Source organism: Dromiciops gliroides, chromosome 3 (genome assembly GCF_019393635.1).
Source record: "Dromiciops gliroides isolate mDroGli1 chromosome 3, mDroGli1.pri, whole genome shotgun sequence".
Taxonomy (NCBI): domain Eukaryota; kingdom Metazoa; phylum Chordata; class Mammalia; order Microbiotheria; family Microbiotheriidae; genus Dromiciops; species Dromiciops gliroides.
In genome coordinates, this window is record NC_057863.1 from 215201863 (window position 1) to 215219566 (window position 17704).

The window sequence follows — 17704 nt, forward strand, 5'->3', positions numbered from 1 at the left end:
AGAATGTATGAAACACCAGATGTTTGGGGTAAGAAAAGGCAGGTATTTTAAGAGGAAAGAGACAGGTGGGTCAGAGAATAAGCACCAAAGGCTGACTTCACCTTGGACCTGCTCTGGATTGGAGTTCATCATACTATCATTTTCCCCTACTCAAGCCTCAGCAAAGTTTGCAAACAGTAAGTTAAAGGGTCAAAAGACAAAAAGCAAAAAAAGGGAAAATAAGGTATCTGTCTAAGTACCTAAGCAATGTTTCTATAAAGCGGATCAACTATTGGATTGCATCAGAATATTTATTCTAAATTATTGTATGCAGAAATAAAAATAGAGCAATCACATTATGGGCAGAAGAAATATTTTAACTGATCCATGGTTCCAAGTGTGGTGTTGCTTTGGAACAATGACAAAATACTAAGAGAGGGAAATATGAAATAGAATAGCTCTTTTCCACCAGATGCCTAGGACAGAGCATAGAGAAAACAAAAATATCCTAGAACGCAGCTCTTGAATCTGCAAGTTAAAAGAGATCAGGCAAAGAATGTTTTGGGGGGTTTCCTGAAGAATAACATGTTTGAGGGGCGGCTAGGTGGCGCAGTGGATAGAGCACCGGCCCTGGAGTCAGGAGTACCTGAGTTCAAATCCGGCCTCAGACACTTAACACTTACTAGCCGTGTGACCCTGGGCAAGTCACTTAACCCCAATTGCCTCACTAAAAAAAAAAAAAAAAAAAAGAATAACATGTTTGAGAAAGCCTATGAACTAATATTAAAAAGGGACCGAAGGTTGAATCAAACATGAAACTCAAAGAAATATATGAAGGAAGTGGTACCAATTTTTGCAGTTCCTCTTTGTCCAGGTGAAAAGGTAGGTAATAGTGCTCTAGTACAATCACAACCTGGAAAACCTACCTCAAAAGGAAAATCTGAGATATAGGAAAAGCAATAATCACAGAAGGGAAAGTTTAATGAGGCTGAAGATTTTCCCCAAAAAAGATCTTACAGGGCAGGCATAGATAGATACACACACACATACAAATACATGCACACACACCCACAGTAAGAGACAAATTAGAATATTCAATTCAATTCAACAAATAGCATTTCTATGCATTATTATTATGGAGGCAGGATTTAGAGGCAAAGATGATTATAAGGTTACAGAGGATAGTCAGAGCTAAGAAAGAAAGTGTGAACAATGTTGGAGACTATATTGTCATCACAGACGTGTGTGAATGGAACGAGTTAGGCATCTAAAGTAACGTGAGCAAAGAAGATGCTATGAACATCCCTTGTGTTCCACTGGTATTCATGTAATGTCAAGAAAGACTTCCAAGACTTTGCATAAACCTGTTTGTCTGCAGGAGAATGGAGGTAAAAGTTTCACAAGTTGAGAAGGCAGGCAATATATAAAGAATCAAAAGTCTTTTTGAGAAAAAATGCTATAGGTGTCAGTGTTTCTAAATATAGTATAAGCAAAAAAAATTAGCATCACAATATTTCAAACACTCAAAAAATGTCTAAATTACTGATCACTGAAAATAAGCTAAAAGATTATACCTTGAAAAAATAAAGTTGAAAGAATTAAACTTTAATAAACAAAGAAATACACTGCTAAAACATTAATACCACAAGAGAAAAAATGGGAGGCTGAAGGAAAGCAATTGTCTTTTACATATAATCATACTTAAAAGTTCCAACTGTTATAAAGAAACTAAAATTGTAGATACTAACAAAATGTAAATACCTAGATGAAATCTAAGAAAACAGAGAAAAAGAGAAGAAACCTTTAGAAAATGACTGGTAATTTCTGTAAAATAGATGGCCAGTGCAATGGATGACAAGCAAATTAAGATGTTCTGGAAAATTCGGTAAAATTACTTTGGCCTTACAAAGAACATGCCTTTAGGTCTTTTTGCTAGGGAGATCATAAAAGGGGGAAAGGAACCCACATGTGCAAAAATATTTATAGTTGCTCTTTTTGTGGTGGCAAGGAATTGGAAGTTGAGGGAATGCCCATCAACTGGAGAGTGGCTGAGCAGGTTGTGGTGCGTAATGGAATACTATTGTGCTATAAGAAACAATGAGCAGGCAGATTTCAGAGAAACCTGGAAAGACTTACATGAACTGATGCTGAGTGAGATGAGCAAAACCAGGAGAACATTGTACACCGTGTCAACAACATTGTGTGTTGATCAACTATGACAGACTTGACTCTTTTCAGCAATGCAATAGTCCAGGATAGTTCCAAAGGACTCATGATGGAAAGTGCTCTCCAAATCCAGAAAAAAAAGAACTGTGGCATCTAAATGCAGATTGAACCATATTATTTCCATTTCTTTGTTTTTTTTTTTTGAGGTTTCTCCCTTTTGCTCTAATTCTTCTTTCACAACATGACTAATGCAGAAATATGTTTAGTGTGATTGTACATATATAACCTGTATCAGATTGCTTGCTGTCTTGGGGGCAGGGGGAGAAAATTCGAAACTAGAAATCTTATAAAAACAAATGTTGAAAACTAAAAAAAAAACAAAAACAAAAACCCACAAAGAACATGCCTGTTGCAAGTTGCTTCTAGACCTAAGGGAGTCTGGTGAAACTCATTTCTTTGGGCACTAGCAGACAGATCTTCCTAGAGAAAAGTTTATTTTTTTAATGTTATTTTTTTAATTGTTATAAGGAATCAAACAGATTGCTACATAATTAACTTATCTGAAGTCTCTTTTCCTGGGCTGCTGATTTTTAAAAACTGCACCTCTAACCCAGAGCTTCTTATATTTTTTCCACTCAAGACCCCTTTTCCCAGAGAAATTTTTATGTGACTCCAGACATACAGGCATATAAAATAGGTATACATAACCTTTTACTGCGGCCAAATTTTCACAACTCCAACTTGGTTGGTTGGGCCTAGACTGATAATGTAGCTCTGGCTTTATCACTGGCTCTTAAGGCAACTTATTCAAAATCTATGTCCTGTGTTGCTCAATCATAAAGTGAAGATAATTAACACCCGTTCTACCTACCTCACACAGGGCTAAAAAAAAAATCTAATAAGATCTCATTTACCCAAAAGCAATCTTAAGGGGGGCAAAGTAATTCTTAATATGGCAATTATACAACTTACAGAAAAATCACAATGTGGCTTAAACTGCTATGATAAGACTAAGGACTTAGACAGGGACTATACCTGTTACTGATTTCCTTACTTAAGGGAACAACTATGAATAAAATACTTATACCATAAGTTTGTTTACAAGCTTTCTGGAAGCCAACATTTTTCTTGACATCAAATTCACTGCCAAAAAGTGAAGGAGTTAATGGTGCCACTGCAGCACTAATAGAGCCTGAGAGCACTGGGCCCGGACTGGAAGACTGAGTGAGTTCAAATACAAACTCAGACACTTACTAGCTCTGGGAACCTGGGCAAGATGTTTAACTTGTCTGCCTCAGTTTTCTCAAGTGTAAAATGGGAATAATAATAGCACCTGCCTCACAGGGGTAAATAAGATAACGTGAGGCTCAAATGTCATATTTATTAAAGTAGTTGGCAGATTGTCTAGCACATAGTAAGTGCTATATAAATGCTTATTCCCTCCCCTCCCCCACCACTCCCATAACCCATACAATCATTAAGCCAATTAACTAGTCAGTCATCAAGCATTTATTAAGTGCCTACAAAGTACTAGGCACTGTGCTGTGCATACAAAGGAAGGCAAAAAAAGCAGTCCCTACAATAAAAGAACTCACAGACTAATGGGGGAGACCAACACGTAAACGACAATGTACAAACTTGTTATATACAAGATAAACTGGAAAGAAAAAAAAAACAAAACAGAGTAAAGGTGCTAACATTAAGGAGGATGAGAGGGTTCTTGCAGAAAGTGAGATTTTAGCTGGGACTTAAAAGGAAGCCAGGGAAGCCAGACGACAGAAGTGAGGAGAGAATTCCAGGAAGGGGGAACAGCTGGTGAAAACTCTAGGGGTCCCAACAGGGAGGGTCATTATGTCCAAAGAACAGTAAGAAGGCCATAGTCACTGGATCACAGGCTACATAAAGGTCAGTGAGGTGTCAGAAGACCAGAAAGGCTGGAAGGAGCTGTGTTACCAAGTGCTTTAAAAGCCAAACAAAGGATTTGACATTTTATCCTGGAGGTCATAGGGAGCCACTGGACTTTACTGAGTGAGAAGGTAACTGGTCCGATCTGCACTTTAGGAAGATCAACCTGACAGCTTAATAGAGGATAGACTGGAAATCAGGAGAATTGTGAGTGGGAGATGAGCCAGCAGACTACTGCAATCGTCTAGGTTCGAGGTGATGAGAGTCTGACATTTCATTATGACTAAATGACTAGCTCCTGTTCGGGGCAAAAATGGCAACTTACAGTTGCAAAATGCTTTCCTATACATACATACACACACACACACACACACACACACACACACACACACACACACACACACACTCTCTCTCTCTCTCTCTCTCTCTCTCTCTCTCTCTCTCTCATTTAATCATCTAAGGTCAAAAAGGGTAAACATCATTATCATCCCTACTTTCCAACAGAGATAACTGAGGCCAGAGAAATAACAAGAGGCAACTGGTATCCCAACTCACATGAAATTCTTAGTCCAATACTCTTTCTACTACACAGCAGTGCATATTAACAACAGACTCGTATTACAGATTACCAAAATCTTTGTTTCTCTTTTCTGAACACATTCAATAACTTTCGTTTCAGTTATGAGAATAGCATATGCTGATAATATCAGACCAATGCTATGTGTCTGATTTCTTTACAGTTAAACATTCAGGATATGATGAACCACAAGGAGTTACTGATTTACTTGTCTGGCACTTGAAAGGATCACTTTCCCATGGAAAGGTGTCTATTAGTAAACATTGTATTTCTGCAATTGCTACAGACAAATCACCTCTAACCTATGACATTACCTCTTTATGTATCTCGAAAAAGAATGAGGGTTCAGAAGGGGCAGCCAAGATGGCAGCGAAGTTGCCTGAGCTCTCCCCAGTTTCCCTCAAAAACAATATTAAATCAAGCTTCAAAACAAATTCTGGAACTGCAGAACCTACAAAAAGACAGAGATGCAATTGTTCAACTTGGCATAATGGATAGAACACCGGCTCTGGAGTCAGGAGGACCTGAGTTTAAATCCAGCCTCAGACACTTGACACTTACTTGCTGTGTGGCCCTGGGCAAGTAACTTAACCCCAACTGCCTCACCAAAAAACAAAACAAAACACCAAAAAAAAAAAAAAAAGCTACAAAGTAAGAAACAAAAAAGGACCCTTACCATTGACAGCTTCTATGGTGACAGGAAAAACCAAAACACAAACTCAGATGAGGACAATGCTGTTAAAATGCCTACATGTGAAGTTTCAAGGGAGAAGATGAATTGGTCTCAAGACTCAAGAGAATAGGGGGGGGAAAGTTATTCATTAAGGTTTAACTGTTTATATCCCTATGAGGGAAGAACTCTTGAGATCTATATCTCTATTATGATATAAAGAAACTTAAGAGGCAGAATAAAAGGAGAAGAGGGGGAGGAGAGGAAAGGAGACGTGGATTGAAGAGGCACAAAAAAACTATTATAATAGAAGGAAATAAGGGAGGGGTGAGCATTGTTTTAACCTTACTCTCTTCAGATTGGGTTTAAATGGGGAATAACATATACACTCTAAAGAATTAATTGTGATTTGAGGTTTTTATGACCCCATCTTTTGGCTAGAATTAAAAAACCCAGGTGTGCCCACCGGCCTGGGGCTCAGGCGCTGTGCCTCCACAATGGCGAGGTGCTCCCTCCACTGGTTGTAGTTGTCACCATGGCACTGGCAGCTCACGTCATCACCACTCGCTGACATGGGCCTGGCAAAATTGTAATGACTGAAAGTCCAGTGAGGGCAGTCATGTGACTGTCAGTCAGGGCTGCCAACCAATTAGCTTGGGGTTGTATGTGGACAGCCTGAGGTCTGCTGGGAAGGAGAAGGGAGGAGATTCGCCATTCTGGCTTTGAGCTGGAAAGAGACAGGACGTAGCTTTATGCTCTGCTGAGCCCTAGGCAGTGGTGTGATTCAGGTGATATTATTTTCTTTCCCCTATAACTTTTTTTCCTTTCCCTTAATTCTACTAATCTTACTTGTGTCTTTAAGTTCGTTCTTGTTAATAAACCCTGTTCTGTTTTTGAAAAAGGCTGTTAATCTCCTTCCTTGACCCAATATTGCAGGGAGCCGCCTAACACTCCCCAATTAAAATTTGGCCCCTCCAACACCCATTTGGATAAAGAAACTTATCTTACTCTTTAAGGAAGTAAAAGGGTAAGGGGAAAAGGGTGGTACTGATAGAAGGGAGGGCAGAAGCAGGGGAGAAAACGGTAAAGAAAAGGAAGGGTGGCTGATAAAAGGGAGGGCAGATTGAGGAAGGCAGTGGTCAGAAGCAAAACACTGGTGAAGAGGAATAGGGTGAAAGAAGAAAAAAGGGGCAGCTAGGTGGCACAGTGGATAGAGCACCAGCCCTGGAGTCAGGAGGACCTGAGTTCAAATCCAGCCTCAGACACTTAACACTTACTAGCTGTGTGACCCTAGGCAAGTCACTTAACCCCAACTGCCTAGCACACACACACACACACACACACACACACACACACACACACACACACACACACACAAAATAAGCTACAAGGAGAAAAAAAGAAATGGAAAAAAAAAAAGAATGGCCTTTTTGCCATTCCCTTAGGAGGGCCTACCCACCCAAGAATTACACTGGAAAAAAGGGAAATTATATGAGAGAAGCAAGATGGCTTGTGATGCCTTCCTCTCTTCCTGGTCTAATTTCCCAGTTCTGCCTGCTTCGTAACCCTAAAATAAGAGGGGAAATTTGTGGTGGGCAGGGAAAAGCAGCTATAACTCCTCAAAGACTAAATTTATTAACTTCACCACCACAGTCCTGATGAAAGTAGAACAAAAGGAACAATGTATTAAAATATATTAATGTACTGAAACAGACTGTTAGAATGTATGACAAACATCAATCTCTCAAGAATGATAAAAGCTCAAACACAATAAAATTTCTTTAGTATCTGTCCTTGATCTTCAAATCCAAGATAATTTTAACTTGCCAAATAAATTATTTTCTTTATTTTTTTGTTCAACTAACATGATTACCTAACATCCTCCCAATGAGGAAATTCTCTCTACCAATGCAAGTTAGCACCAGTTCTTCAACTTATAGGCCTAGGAGAGTTGCCTTAGGGCAATGAAAGATCAAGAGACTTCCCTAGGATCAGAAAGCTTGAATGGGTCAGAAGCAGAACTTGAACCCAGGTCATTCAAACTCCAATGCCAGTAGTCTACTCACTATGCTAATGCCAACTCTCAAAATCATTAGCTTTTTCCAGAGTTCCTTATATCCTGGAATTACCTCAAAAGTTTTTTTTTGGGGGGGGGGCAATGGGGGGTTAAGTGACTTGCCCAGGGTCACACAGCTAGTAAGTGTCAAGTGTCTGAGGCTGGATTTGAACTCAGGGCTGGTGCTTTATCCACTGTGCCACCTGGCTGCCCCCAAGTTCATTTATTTTTAATGGAAATTTAGGTATAAGGTTTAGAATATATGGAATTTAAAATAATGTATGACAATGCAAATATTTAGAACAAATGGTCATAAATTACCTACAAGAAGATATTGTGGGAATTATAAAATATGATTCAATTCAAATCAATAAATTTACCTATCACTTTGCTAGGCTCTAGAGATTAAAGGACAAAAACAAAAGTCTCTGCCTTCAAGAAGCTTACATTCTATAATTTTATAGTATATGTGAAAAATAATTTATAAAATATCCATACCCTTTGACCCAGAGATTCCATTACTATGCTTATACCTAAAGGAAGTCACTGATAAGAAGTCCCTATATACACCAAAAGTATCACTCTTTGTGCTACTATATTCCAAAGAATTAGAAGTAAAGTCAGATGTCCATGTAATGGGAAATGGCTAAATAAATTGTGGCACATGAATGTAAAGGAATATTACTGTGCTATAAGAAATGATGAATGTAATGAACACAGAGAAGTTGGGAAAGATCTACATGAACTGATGCAGAGTAAAGCAAGCAGAGCCAAGAAAAGAACATAGTCAATGACTACAACAATGAAAATGAAAAGTACAACCACACACACAAATCAAAAGCGAATGTAGCAAAATTATAAAGATCAAACATAACTCCAATTAAGAAAGCTAAGCAGACAAACCCCAACCTACCCCTTTGTGGATGTGGGAGGTGCACAGGTGTTGTATACTGCACATTTCGTGCTGATTTTTTCCTCTTTTTTTTTTTTTGGTCTTTTAGGAGAAAAACAATAATAGCAATAACAAATACTACTTATTATATCAGATGGCTCTCTAGGAAGGGGAGGGATACTGGAAAAAACTATGATGACATGACAGCAAGTTTTTTTAATAATATACTGAGGGGCAGCTAGGTGGCGCAGTGGATAGAGCACTGGCCCTGGATTCAGGAGGACCTGAGTTCAAATCCGGCCTCAGACACTTAACACTTACTAGCTGTGTGACCCTGGGCAAGTCACTTAACCCCAACTGCCTCACCAAAAAAAAAAAATAATAATAATAATAATAATAATATACTGAGAAAATATCTGACAAATAACAAAATATCTGAGAAAAAATCAGGAAAAGTTTTACAGAAGAATTAAACATTGAAAATTAAACTTTGAAAAAAAGTTAGAGATCAGATATCGTATGAGGTAAAGTTGATGAGGAAACTTAGGCATTGGGAAACGACCTATGCAAAACAGGGGCGGGAAGAGATGAAATGATGTTAAAGTGAAATAAACTTGGAAAGGTAGTTTGGAACCACATTGTGGATTACTTAAAAACCAAGCTGAGAATTTTGATTTTTTTTTTCCTAGAAGTAACAGAAAGTCACTGAAGATTTGTAAGTATCTGCGTTGGGGAGTATGGGGGGGGTGTAAAGTGACATGGTCAAATCTATGTTTTTAAAATATCCATTCCACAACTATGTGGAAGAGAGGCTGGAAGATGACAAGACTAGAAGCAGAAAGACCAGTTAATTAAGAGGCTAATAAAATAATCTAGGAGAGAAGTGATCAAGGGTTGAACTAAGGTAGAAATCGTTTAAGCGGAGGAAGAAGAAAGACAAAAGATGTAAAAGTGACAGGTTTTATCAAATGATTGGATGAGAAGAGGGGGTGGTGATGTGAAGGCCAAAAGAACAATAATTTTCATTGGTGTCTTTTATCAATATCTGACCTACCCAGGGATCTAAATGGAAACAGTCTAGCAAGTCCTGGGAAGGGTATATTGTGAATCTGAAAGAAGTGATTGCATACTATAGAGCCATGAGGCATGTTGAAAATCAACAGCTTTTAAAAGGAATAGACAGGGCAGCTAGGTGGTGCAATGGATAAAGCACGGGCCCTGGATTCAGAAGGACCTGAGTTCAAATGTGAACTCAGACACTTGACACTTAACTAGCTGTGTGACCCTGGGCAAGTCACTTAACCCCCACCGCCCCCACGAAAATAAATGTATGAATGAATGAATAAATAAATAAATAGTAAAAACATTAAAAGGAATAGACAAGAAGTTATAAATCCACCACACGAACTGAGCGACTGTACAGTTTTGGCCCAGATTATTTACAGCCTCGTGGCTTTATAATATGCAATCACTGCTTTCAAATTCACTAGTAACAAAAGGGAAATGGTTTTCTATCAATTATTAAAAACTTCCTATTTTACCAAAAAACATATCAGCTTCTCTGTCCCTGTTTCTTTGAGGTTTGGCATCTGTAAGATGGCTTATTAACCGCATGCCTTGAAAATAGAGACATTGCAAATAGCAGAAAATTCTTCCTATCAAACAATTTTAAAATTCTACATGAGAAGCTATGACATTCTGTTTCAGAAGATGCAATTAGCTCAAGAATTGTAAACTTTATTCCATTCAATCACCTCCCTAAAATCTACCTAACACTGAATTTGACTGAAATAATTATAGGTTTTATGCTTACCATTGTTTTTGAATAACAGACTGAACCACAAATTAAACTTATGGTATACAGAATCTCACTCAATAGTGAGCATTCAATAAGTATTCAATAAATATCTGCTGAAATCAGAATGCATCCTGATATCCTTGATTAGAATAGTGATTTCATCAAAGTAACTTAAAGTTTATTATTTGACAAATAATGAAATATCAACTGGTGAAATATTAACAAGCATCTTATTTTGGCCAATAAAAATGAGCAACTCTTCACATGTGAAATCAACATAACAAAACTTCTTACACCTTTAGTTGTTTTTCTTTTGGTTTTGGTTATGGTTTTTTTGCAGGGCAATGAGGGTTAAGTGACTTGCCCAGGGTCACACAGCTAGTAAGTGTCAAGTGTCTGAGGCCATATTTGAACTCAGGTCCTCCTGAATCCATGGCCGGTGCTTTAACTACTGCGCCACCTAGCTGCCCCCTTTAGTTGTTTTTCCAGTAAGTGCTGCTTTATTTATATCAACCCATCTAAGCTCTAGCCTGCTTGGCCCCCTAACTAAAAAACAATAAAAGTTAAGGTCTGAATCACAAGCAAATTGTAACCATGAAACAGACTTCCAAAGAAGGGACTGACTATGCTTTAGGAGAGATCATGTCCATAACTAATAAAAATCTAATTCTAAAAGAGCTGGGGTTTGGTTTTTTTTTCTTTTAATATTTTAGTTTAATTCAAAGTGCTGCCAATTAACACAGGCAGAGCCTGGGTCTTTTTAACATGATGAACTATCTTCTTAATAAACAATTCTTTTATATAACACTCTGGGATTTACAAAACAGTTTCTACATCTTAACTTTTAATATCAAGAATTCTCTACTAATCATATTCCAATGTCTCATCTTGGAATCAAGTTGTTTCCTAGGAGGTCCTACTAAATTAAAAATACTTGAGTAAAGGGAAATCTGTGTGACCCTGGGCAAGTCACTTAATCCCCCACTGCTCCACCAAAAAAAAAAAAAAGTAAAGGGAAGGAATGGACCTGTTGTCCAAGTGCTTCCAAGTTTGGAGAAAGCATCTCCAGATTAGCTATAAGATTCCAGGAATTCCTGAAAACCATATACCAAGTCATTAGTATTTCAATCTTCATCTATGGAGTAAAAACCCCAGCTAATGAAATCCCAGATCCTTGAAATATTAAAAAAAAAAGTTTTGAGTAGGATGCTCAATTAATAATTAATAATACTGAAATTCCTAAATGTCATCAGGCTCTTTGGATGTAAATGACTTCCCACTGGAAAATATTTCTGAACTAAAATTTGTATTTCAATATATTTAATGATGATGTGTATTTTATCACAAAATCAAGTGAAAAAAAAGCACACTTCTTAAAAAATGAAGTATCCAAGCACTGTCCTATATATAATGGGACATTGAACGCCCCCCCCCCCAAAAAAACACCCAAAATATAACTTTTCACTGAAAAACACAAAACCACTACCTAAGATATCTGCTCTGTAGCTTAAAATAAGAAATAAATAGGAAGAAATGTTTTAAATTGCAAAAAGAGGCAACACCTTTTAATTGGTTCATTTTCCACAATAACATTTTAGAGGATCATGTTGAGTCCATTATTAGAACAAGCAACTTCAGAAATTATCTCTCCTATACACTATGAAAATGCTGCTAAATGACAGCAAATCAAATTCTTAGGGAACCTAAGATAATTTATATTATCCAACTAAAAACATTTTTGCAACTCAGTAAATGCACTTATTGTGTATTGTATTTAGCCATGTTTGTATCTTGTCCCTCTACTAAACTGTAAACTCCATAGAGCCCCTGAAAACTCTTACCTAAACTCTATATTCAACTCTTTAAGACATGGGACAGTATTTTGCATACAGTTGGTTCTTTAAAATACTTGCTGAATTACTAGTTAGATCACTGAACAAGAGTCACTATTTTGTATTCAAATATGAAAGTTTATCAAAATGATATTTTAATAATTTTGACTGTACACATGGATTTATACTCAAAACATGCTTTCATTACTCTAAGAGCTCGGAAATTAATGCGATACTGGTGATATTAGCATCCCTAATACCACCCAAAAGAAAATAATGGAGACAGACCCCAAAATAACCAAAATGCTAAAGACCCAAATCATATTTGGTTATGCTAAAAAAAGTCAATTCAAAAAACATTTATTAAGCACCTACTTCAGGGCACTATATTAGGCAATGGGAATACAACAATGAAAAATGGCATAATCCTTTTTCTAAAGAAATCTACAAAACAATAGAAGATGAAGATGAAACGTATACAAATAGGAAAGAAAGGGGTTTTTCTGAAGGGGGTGGGGTGGGGCAGAATTCACAAGGATGAAAAATGCAAGGGCCTTTGAAGTTTATTTTCTCTTCTCTTGAATTCACACACAATGTTAGTAAACTAAATATTTAGTTAATAAATTAAAGTTAGCAAATTCAGATCTCAGTAAAAGGCTATACAGTGAACCAGTGAACAGCATTAAAATTACCACCAAATGTTATTTTTTTTTCTGTGGAGAGTAATGTCATCTCTAAAAAAAATAACTATTGCCTGTGGTAGCCTTACAAAGATTTTTGGACATAATGACGAAGCTAAAGGAAAAGGAGCGGAAAAAGCTAACACTGAATGGAATTTCCCCACATTCTATTTCCTCACACTTTCAAAAGGAAAATAATTTAAAGAGGGTCATCATGAAATGAGGCTGCCATTACCTCAGAACACCCGGTTTAAAAAACACTTGATTTGCAAGCAATTACTTCTATTATTCATATAGGTGAGATCTGATGCTACTAGAGATATTTCCTTTAAAACTCATGAAGCACTGTAAAGAACATATACTGATTAATTAATTAACCACAGGTAAATTCTACTAATAATAAAACAGTATGTATCCAGAAAACATAAGTAAATTATAATTTAAAGGCCATAGCTACAAAAAAAGTAAACTGACCTCAAAAAAGGGTAAATATACCACAAAAATCTAGTTTTAAAAACGAACATATTACCTGTAGAAAGCACTCTTGTCCATATATTAAAATGCTCTATATGGAATTAATCATTTCAAAGATGTCAGACCAAGAAAAGGAATTGGCATCTACTCTCCTCATGCTGTAACCTTCCAACTAGCGTCCAAGGGTGGCTTGTTTTAACACTGTATGGTTAACTTTTGCCAGTATAGCTGTTTTTCTGAGCTTTATTATTAAATACAGCTAAATGGTTCCTTTTTAAACTAGGTTTGCTTGTATGGATAAGATGCTCAGCATACAGGACCTTAGCAGTTTTGAGTCTATGCTTCTTTTTCCTCTCTCCCCTTCCTCCCCAACCCTCCCCCCTCTTCCCAAATGTTCTCCTATGTGCACTTGTCAAAAGAAACACCCACTGAGAGTGTCAAAATGGTAATGCTGCTGCAGCCTTCCACACTCTGCTATACAGTGACAGTGCCTAGAACATGTTCCAACCTAAAAGATTCTTATGACCTCGTATCAATGAGAATGTCGTTTAATCAAAGGAGTTGGTTAAAATACAAACAATGTATTAAAGAGGACACTGGCTTGCGACTATTTAAATGCTAAAAAATCTATTGCACTTAAGGGTAGGAACGTGGAAACAAGGTTTTATATTAGATCCATCATCATGTGTGTTTTAACATTAAGATGAACAGAAACTCTCAACTGTGAATTGCCTTTTTATACTGAAATGTCTAGGGTTTGTTTGTTTTTTTAATCAAAGCAGTTTAGTTATTAAGCACACTAACAATAGGAACATGAAATGTTTAACTATGGGAGAAGAATCTATGATGTGATTTTTACCCTAACACCTACCACACACATACACATACACACACACACACACACACACACACACACACATATCCTTAAACCGAAAGAAATGCCAAACATTTCATTCCCATTAGGTAAAAGGAATGTTTATATTCTGTGGTTCCAGAAATTAACTTCACACCCGAAAACTTGTAAAGCAAATCGACCGGGGGCAGCGGAGGATGCAGAGGGAGCCATCCTTCATCCCCACAAAGTCAAGGTCAGCAAAGTCAAGTTCGGCGGCTCAGAGACCATCCCACAACTCCTGGCACTGCACTCGTAGTTCCCCCCAAGCCCCCGGATTCCCATCCTCCAGGGCTCACATCACCGAGGCTCAGGAAAGTGGGCGAGCATCACGATGAGGATGCAAGCGAGAGGCAGAGGTGACAGCCCTCTCCCCGCCCCCCATCCCCTTAGGGCACCCCGCAGGGGGAGAGGTTTTTCCAAAGAAAGCGCAAGGGGTGGTGGGGTGGAGGAGACACTTCGCTAGCTGAAGAGGAAGCTCCAATGGGGAAGGGGGCTGGAGGTGGGGGAGACGAGATAAACACACACACACACACACACACGCACACGCGCGCGCGCGCACCCAAGTCACCCCACAGAGGCATCCTCCACTGCTGGAGCGGACCCTGATGCGCGTCGGGGCGGGGGGGGGGGGAGGAGAGACTAGACAGAGCCGCCCCCTACCCAGTAAAAAAAAAAAAAAAAAAAAAGAGATAACCTCTCCCCTCCAGGCTCTCCCGGGAAGCCCCCCGGGGCTCCCGCAGCGGTGAGTGGGGAGGAAGGAGGAGGAAGGGGCAGAGGCAGCCCCTCCCCCAGTGATACCCCCACCCTTTTACTCTCACTCTCGAGGGCCGGGGCCGCCCTGTCGCCCCCGTCCGGTGTCCGCCCACCCTCCTCCCCCACCACCGAAGAGACCCAGCGGTTCCTCTCCCACCGCGGGAGGGCCAGGGCGAGGCGCCCGAGGAAAGGAGAACGGCGGGACTCACTCACCCCACTCTATCCCGGCTCTAAGTGGGGATTCCCACCGCTACAGCCGCCGCAGCCGTCGCTGTTTTCTCTACCCCAGCGGCAGTGGCAACTAATCGAATCCTCCGGCCCCGCCCTCCCGACCGGGCGAACGCGCAGCCGAACCTGCTACCCACCCAAGCGCCGGCGACCCGGGCCGCCTCGGCCAATGGGGAGGCCCCTCGGGCCCGGGCGAGCTCCTCCAAGTCCCGCCCCCGGAGAGGCCCCGCCCCTCCCGCTACGGGGAGAACCTATGCGGGGGAGCGGCTTTCTTTTCCTCTCGGTCTACTTTTCTCCCTCTCAATCCAGATCTCTCCTTCTCCCCTCTTCGCCATCGATAGTCTCGCCCCCAGGCCCCGAACGTTTTTACATCACACTCGCACACACACATACATATACATACACACACATATAGATACACACACGCTAGACTCACCGCGGGGCCGCGCGCGCGCGCTCTCGCAGCGTCGCTCGCGCTAGGTTTGGTTGACTCGTCAGTCCCCAGCAACCAGGGGTGGAAGGATGGGAGGGGGCGGGGCCGGGCTGCTGCTTGACAGGAGAAAGGAGGGAGGGGGGACCAGCAGGAGGAAAGGGGAGAGAAGGATTGGCAGCCTGAAAGCGTGACTGGGAAAGAGTCAGTGGCACAAACTGTGGGAGGGGGATGATAAGGGGAGGCCCGGTCCCCCACCAGTCACTGCAGAAAGGAGGGGAAATCCTGCCTGTAATGAGTTCTCCCAGCCTCACACCCAGGGAGGGGACGCATGCACTGCAAGGAGGGGGAGACGTGGGGGAGGGGGAGAGACAGGAGAGCTGGCAGGGAGCACATCTGGATGTAAAGTGGCCTGGGAGGGAAAAGGAAGAAACGGAATCATGGACATCTGCAAGGTGAATAATATAATAAAGGGTGGGGACTGACTTGTCCCTGCTGTCGCGCGGTCCATTGCTACTGCCGCTGTCCAACTGTTGCAAGCTCGGAGACACACACACGCGGACACACACATACACACACACACTCACCCTATCCAGCACTCTGACATCCTCTTCTCTGAATTGGGAACAAATAGCTGGATGACTTGGGAATGCCATTCGTGCACATGCCGCTTGCTGCTGCAAACTGTGCCTCACTTCTGGAGAAGGCACAGCCCCCTCAAACTGCAGATTCCTAATCTAGCGGTGAGGCAATGAAGTCATCACAAACCGAGAAGAGAAGGGTAGAAATCTCTAGACCTGTGTAGGACTCCAGCAAGATTTACTTAAAAAAAAAAAAAACTAAAATTGAGGGTGGAGACGAAAACGACGTGAAAGACTAAACATGTTCTGTGGCCACTGTGCAAATGACAAGAATGCCACTTGCTTTAAATAGTATTTTAAGTGGCAAAATAAATCTGGGTGCAAAAGCAAGGTGAGGTGGGCGGGGGAGGGGGAAGAATGCTTCGGGGATTCCTCTTTTTTAAAAATCACTGACGCTGAGGCTGTAATCGGGTTACTGCTACCACTAAATCAAAAATTTGCAGCGCTGTAATAGGAAATAGACACGTTAAATAAAATCTAAGTCTTCCACATGGCAGGCGCACAATAAATGTTTGCTGCATTGAATTTGTCTAATGGAATCGAAAAACATCTTACCTATATTTCTCTTAGACAGTCACTGTAACAGGAAATACTGAATTTGGCATCCCCATAGTTCAAGCTAATGCACCTTTTCCCATAGAGGTGAATAACCGATAGCGACATGGAGGTATATGATCCTTCTGGCTCTGAAGGAAGAGTGCCAGCTAATTTTGTAGCTAGCAGCCCGGAGTTAGCAATAATGGAAAGCATTTCGAGGGGAACACCAGAGCTCTGTCCTCCAACGTATGCAAATTTAAACAGTGTTGTATACCCCCAGCTTAAAGTAAGGATAGCTAAGATCCCTGAGGAATTCATCTCCATTTCCCTATTAATAACTCCTGTTACCGAAACTATAACAATGCTTCTGTGGAATCAAAATAAGAATAATTATCTTTGATTTATTTTTATAGACCCTGAAGGAGAGGGGAAATTTAATAACTGAAAGCTCATTTTTACTAGGTCTGAGTTATTTTTATCTCAATACAAAGATAAACTACTTGTGTAATATAGCTTTGTTGAATTAAATTATACAGAATGTATTGTCTCTGGTAGCCAAAGGTGACTTATGATTAGTGGGATAAACAAGTGAGTTGTTTTTTCAATGATGGTGAAGATAGTGATTGAGCCACTAATTCAACCAATTTCTGACTGTGACTAAGGTACTTATTTTCTAGATAACTAGCTCCCTCTGAATTAGGCAGCATCGTGCCCTTTTCTTTATGGAACTGGAACATCATAGTTGACCTTATCAACACTATGCTCTCAAACATTAATAACAAGTGGCATTAACTTTAAAATACACAAAAATCCATCATCTTGATTTGTCACCTATTACTAGAGTCAACTAGATTGGTAAATCAAATGTGTGTGTCACATGTATGTAAATCTCACTCTATATATCTTCCCCCCACCAATCTGGGCCTAGAATCTGTTCTGTCCTCTGTAATTTAAAGTCTTAAAGCAATTTGTGATTGTTCACACAGGGAGTATGTAACAAAGACAGGACTTAATTGTCAATCAGTCACGATATCTCTCATTTCATATATCCATAGTTCTAAAATAGCCTATTATTATTACCATCATCACCATTACCATCATGGTTGTCAAAAGTATTTGTTAAATATCCATAGATACAAGAGTAAAATCCAAACTAAGGTGTGCATATCTGGCCACTGTTTACAAATTAAG

At 39.9% G+C, this 17704-nt stretch overlaps 1 protein-coding gene across 8 annotated transcripts in view; it reads right to left on the bottom strand.

Moving 5' to 3' along the window:
- CDKL5 (cyclin dependent kinase like 5) overlaps positions 1-16660 on the bottom strand; it is a 245965-nt gene extending 229305 nt beyond the window's left edge. For 4 of the 8 annotated variants that reach the window (XM_043992512.1, XM_043992521.1, XM_043992520.1 and 1 more), the window contains exon 1: positions 14891-15038. The gene's annotated coding sequence lies outside the window, so the exon portion shown is untranslated. Of the gene's footprint in view, positions 1-13084; positions 13231-14890; positions 15039-15341; positions 15418-15922; positions 16207-16531 lie in introns of those variants that run through there. The other 4 variants (XM_043992514.1, XM_043992513.1, XM_043992517.1 and 1 more) reach the window with 4 other exon arrangements.
- Positions 16661-17704: the final 1044 nt, after the last annotated feature.